This window comes from Schistocerca gregaria, unplaced genomic scaffold, assembly GCF_023897955.1.
Source record: "Schistocerca gregaria isolate iqSchGreg1 unplaced genomic scaffold, iqSchGreg1.2 ptg000655l, whole genome shotgun sequence".
Classification (NCBI taxonomy): domain Eukaryota; kingdom Metazoa; phylum Arthropoda; class Insecta; order Orthoptera; family Acrididae; genus Schistocerca; species Schistocerca gregaria.
The window spans coordinates 77,501-82,500 of NW_026062039.1; the positions used below are offsets into that span (position 1 = coordinate 77,501).

Here is a 5,000-nt window from a genome sequence, read left to right on the forward strand (position 1 = left end):
CGGTACTTGTTCGCTATCGGTCTCGTGGTCATATTTAGTCTCAGATGGAGTTTACCACCCACTTGGAGCTGCACTCTCAAGCAACCCGACTCGAAGGAGAGGTCCCGCCGACGCTCGCACCGGCCGCTACGGGCCTGGCACCCTCTACGGGCCGTGGCCTCATTCAAGTTGGACTTGGGCTCGGCGCGAGGCGTCGGGGTAGTGGACCCTCCCGAACACCACATGCCACGACAGGCGGCAGCCTGCGGGGTTCGGTGCTGGACTCTTCCCTGTTCGCTCGCCGCTACTGGGGGAATCCTTGTTAGTTTCTTTTCCTCCGCTTAGTAATATGCTTAAATTCAGCGGGTAGTCTCGCCTGCTCTGAGGTCGTTGTACGAGGTGTCGCACGCCACACCGCCAGCCGGCTGTGCACGCTACCGAGAAAGCACCGGTATGCGAACCGCCAGGCGACGGGCGCGCATCGCACGTTTAAGGAGACGCGGCCGGCCACACAGGCGACCACGACACTCCCAGGCGCCCGAAGCGGGACAAACGCCGCGCGCTTCAGTATACGTAGCCGACCCTCAGCCAGACGTGGCCCGGGAACGGAATCCATGGACCGCAATGTGCGTTCGAAACGTCGATGTTCATGTGTCCTGCAGTTCACATGTCGACGCGCAATTTGCTGCGTTCTTCATCGACCCACGAGCCGAGTGATCCACCGTCCTGGGTGATCTTTATCTTTTCAGTTCTCCACCATCTCTTTCAAGACAGTTGCAGAGGCGGGACTGAGGCGTTTGACGGCCCCTGTTCCATTACTTTGTGTCCAACGGCCTGACGGCCGATGGGCGTCGTACGGCTCCACACCGGAGCGGACAGGCACTCGGGCGAAAGTCATTCAAAACCGGCGCCAGGCGCCAGGTGCCGCAGGCCAGCCGCTCCAGAGCTTCAGCGCTCGTACCACACAACAACACTTGCGCTAGTTTTGAGAGGCACGCGTGGTTCCGCACGCGGCGCACGGCTACTGCCGTACAGGTAGCGTGTTGCGCGACACGACACGCACATCGAAAGACATGCAGTCTAGTCGGTAATGATCCTTCCGCAGGTTCACCTACGGAAACCTTGTTACGACTTTTACTTCCTCTAAATGATCAAGTTTGGTCATCTTTCCGGTAGCATCGGCAACGACAGAGTCGATGCCGCGTACCAGTCCGAAGACCTCACTAAATCATTCAATCGGTAGTAGCGACGGGCGGTGTGTACAAAGGGCAGGGACGTAATCAACGCGAGCTTATGACTCGCGCTTACTGGGAATTCCTCGTTCATGGGGAACAATTGCAAGCCCCAATCCCTAGCACGAAGGAGGTTCAGCGGGTTACCCCGACCTTTCGGCCTAGGAAGACACGCTGATTCCTTCAGTGTAGCGCGCGTGCGGCCCAGAACATCTAAGGGCATCACAGACCTGTTATTGCTCAATCTCGTGCGGCTAGAAGCCGCCTGTCCCTCTAAGAAGAAAAGTAATCGCTGACAGCACGAAGGATGTCACGCGACTAGTTAGCAGGCTAGAGTCTCGTTCGTTATCGGAATTAACCAGACAAATCGCTCCACCAACTAAGAACGGCCATGCACCACCACCCACCGAATCAAGAAAGAGCTATCAATCTGTCAATCCTTCCGGTGTCCGGGCCTGGTGAGGTTTCCCGTGTTGAGTCAAATTAAGCCGCAGGCTCCACTCCTGGTGGTGCCCTTCCGTCAATTCCTTTAAGTTTCAGCTTTGCAACCATACTTCCCCCGGAACCCAAAAGCTTTGGTTTCCCGGAGGCTGCCCGCCGAGTCATCGGAGGAACTGCGGCGGATCGCTGGCTGGCATCGTTTATGGTTAGAACTAGGGCGGTATCTGATCGCCTTCGAACCTCTAACTTTCGTTCTTGATTAATGAAAACATACTTGGCAAATGCTTTCGCTTCTGTTCGTCTTGCGACGATCCAAGAATTTCACCTCTAACGTCGCAATACGAATGCCCCCGCCTGTCCCTATTAATCATTACCTCGGGTTCCGAAAACCAACAAAATAGAACCGAGGTCCTATTCCATTATTCCATGCACACAGTATTCAGGCGGGCTTGCCTGCTTTAAGCACTCTAATTTGTTCAAAGTAAACGTGCCGGCCCACCGAGACACTCAACTAAGAGCACCCTGGTAGGATTTCAACGGGGTCCGCCTCGGGACGCGCAAGCACGCCTTCGGCTCGCCCCACCGGCAGGACGTCCCACGATACATGCCAGTTAAACACCGACGGGCGGTGAACCAACAGCGTGGGACACAAATCCAACTACGAGCTTTTTAACCGCAACAACTTTAATATACGCTATTGGAGCTGGAATTACCGCGGCTGCTGGCACCAGACTTGCCCTCCAATAGATACTCGTTAAAGGATTTAAAGTGTACTCATTCCGATTACGGGGCCTCGGATGAGTCCCGTATCGTTATTTTTCGTCACTACCTCCCCGTGCCGGGAGTGGGTAATTTGCGCGCCTGCTGCCTTCCTTGGATGTGGTAGCCGTTTCTCAGGCTCCCTCTCCGGAATCGAACCCTGATTCCCCGTTACCCGTTACAACCATGGTAGGCGCAGAACCTACCATCGACAGTTGATAAGGCAGACATTTGAAAGATGCGTCGCCGGTACGAGGACCGTGCGATCAGCCCAAAGTTATTCAGAGTCACCAAGGCAAACGGACCAGACGAGCCAATCCGATTGGTTTTGATCTAATAAAAGCGTCCCTTCCATCTCTGGTCGGGACTCTGTTTGCATGTATTAGCTCTAGAATTACCACAGTTATCCAAGTAACGTGGGTACGATCTAAGGAACCATAACTGATTTAATGAGCCATTCGCGGTTTCACCTTAATGCGGCTTGTACTGAGACATGCATGGCTTAATCTTTGAGACAAGCATATGACTACTGGCAGGATCAACCAGGGAGCTGCGTCAACGAGAGCTGAGCAGCCGGCCGCCCGGGAGTGTGTCCCGAGGGCCCGCGCGAACACGCAAGCGTCCGCTCAATTATTCTGCAAACAGGAGGAGGCTGAGCTCCCCTGCACGATACACCTCGAAACCCTCTCAGGTCCCGGCGGCGCGCAGCGCCGTCCTAAGTACTTGGTCGGGTTCGAGAAAGGCGCAATCGCCCGGAGATAGGCGAGTAGACGCTTTCAGTGCGAACACCCGTGCTCCCAACTGAGCTTGCCGCTGCCGACAGAGGCCCGGGAGCGTGCTGTCGTGGCATTGCCGGCGGGAAACAACACGCGCCACCTACGGTGACCGGCAGCTCCAACGCCAGCGCCACAGAAGGGCAAAGCCCCACTTGGGTGCAGAAGCGAACTCTCCCAGCACAGCGCACGCGCCAACACGTCCGCAGAGCTGCGATACAAACCACCTGCGAGAACCGCTGGGGGCGACCGAGCAGCAGACGGCGTCGCGACGCCGAGTGCCGGGCGGCGGCGCATCCTCAACGCACACAGTCCGCAATCGGACCAGCACACTGCAGATGTCCACCGCGCTTCGCACCGGGCTCGACAGAACCCACTTTGGCCGCCTGGCGCCGCGCGCAGGGTGCGCCGGCGCATAGCTGGGACGCCAGCCGGGCCCGTCGGCCGGCGCTCCTGCCACTGGGCGCCCCCCACCAGCCGGCTGTAGTGCGTGCGCTCACGCAGCGCGCGGCCAGCACGCCGGGCGGCCCCCCCTCACCGGCCGGGGACTGTCCCGCCAAGCCACAGCCTCGTATCGCTTCATACCCACATGGCCAACTCAGGTTCGGGGGCATGGCGGGTACCGCCGAAACAACCGGTTCACAGATGTACCGATCGTCGCTATCACCGATGCACCTGCAGCGCGAACAACCGCTCAACAACTGATTTCCAGTTCATTTGCGGATCTTTGGCAGCAAACGTATACGTCAATCTACATTTGCGAAATCTACGATTCTGGCATGCCTGCATGTTATGTGTCACGACACGCTACATCAGCCCACATACACACTGCGGCATGTACACGAGAGAACACGTGGAAGATGGTCCGCGCACGTGTGCAATGTCCCTTGCGCGGTCGACTGTCAACCGGCCTCTGTAGCATGTCGCAGATGTGGAACGCGGTCCACCGTGCTATCATGTTGTGTGGGGCAATACGATTAAATAGGAAAACCCTCGTCGCTACATCAACAGACGGCTCACGCTGATTCCCGGCAGAGGGAGGAGGGGGGGGGGGGGGGGCCAACATGCAATACTTTCGTCCGTACCTACTTACCACATGTCTGTACGGCGTACAACAGTGCAATCTCGCTGTAATGGGGAGACGAGACAAGTAGCATCGTGCACAACATATGGCCCTTATGATTCGCCATTGTAGGGCGCAGCCGGTGTACGGTCAAGCATGTGCCACATTATGTCACTCAGTACGTAACGACGGATGATCAGTGTGGGTTACGCGTACATCAGCGGACAGTCCACACAGGCCGTACCACAACGTACACTGACTGCATCGACAACCGAATGCAACTGAACAGCTGCAAGGCTCATTTCACAAACAAACGCCTGACCGACCAGCTTGGAAGGGCAGGAGGGGAGGGCGATATTCGTTCTGTAGCGGTACACCCTTCCAGTGGTTAGCGGGACTGTGTAGAAAGTACGCAACACTCGAAAGACCTTTATGTGAGGGTACGCACCATGGCATCAAGAAATACACATGACACCAGAGGATCCAAGCAGTGAACTATGTTCAGAGGGTTGCTGTTAGGCAAAGCTACATTCCTGTGACGTTACATGTGACAGTTAAGGTGCAGTGTAAGTTAGGTTAAGGTGCAGTGTAAGTTAGGTTAAGGTGCAGTGTAAGTTAGGTTAAGGTGCAGTGTAAGTTAGGTTAAGGTGCAGTGTAAGTTAGGTTAAGGTGCAGTGTAAGTTAGGTTAAGGTGCAGTGTAAGTTAGGTTAAGGTGCAGTGTAAGTTAGGTTAAGGTGCAGTGTAAGTTAGGT

At 56.0% G+C, this 5,000-nt stretch overlaps 3 non-coding genes across 3 annotated transcripts in view; all 3 read right to left on the reverse strand.

The window, feature by feature from the left end:
• LOC126318158 (large subunit ribosomal RNA) overlaps nucleotides 1–369 on the reverse strand; it is a 4,222-nt gene extending 3,853 nt beyond the window's left edge. The window contains exon 1 of the ribosomal RNA XR_007557194.1: nucleotides 1–369. This exon is cut by the window's left edge and continues 3,853 nt beyond it. This is a non-coding gene — a ribosomal RNA (large subunit ribosomal RNA).
• A 188-nt stretch (nucleotides 370–557) lies between these two features.
• Nucleotides 558–712, reverse strand: LOC126318139 (5.8S ribosomal RNA). Its single transcript, XR_007557177.1, has one exon. It is a non-coding gene; the product is annotated as a 5.8S ribosomal RNA (ribosomal RNA).
• Nucleotides 713–1,067: 355 nt separating this feature from the next.
• On the reverse strand, nucleotides 1,068–2,960 carry LOC126318145 (small subunit ribosomal RNA). Its single transcript, XR_007557182.1, has one exon. It is a non-coding gene; the product is annotated as a small subunit ribosomal RNA (ribosomal RNA).
• Nucleotides 2,961–5,000: the final 2,040 nt, after the last annotated feature.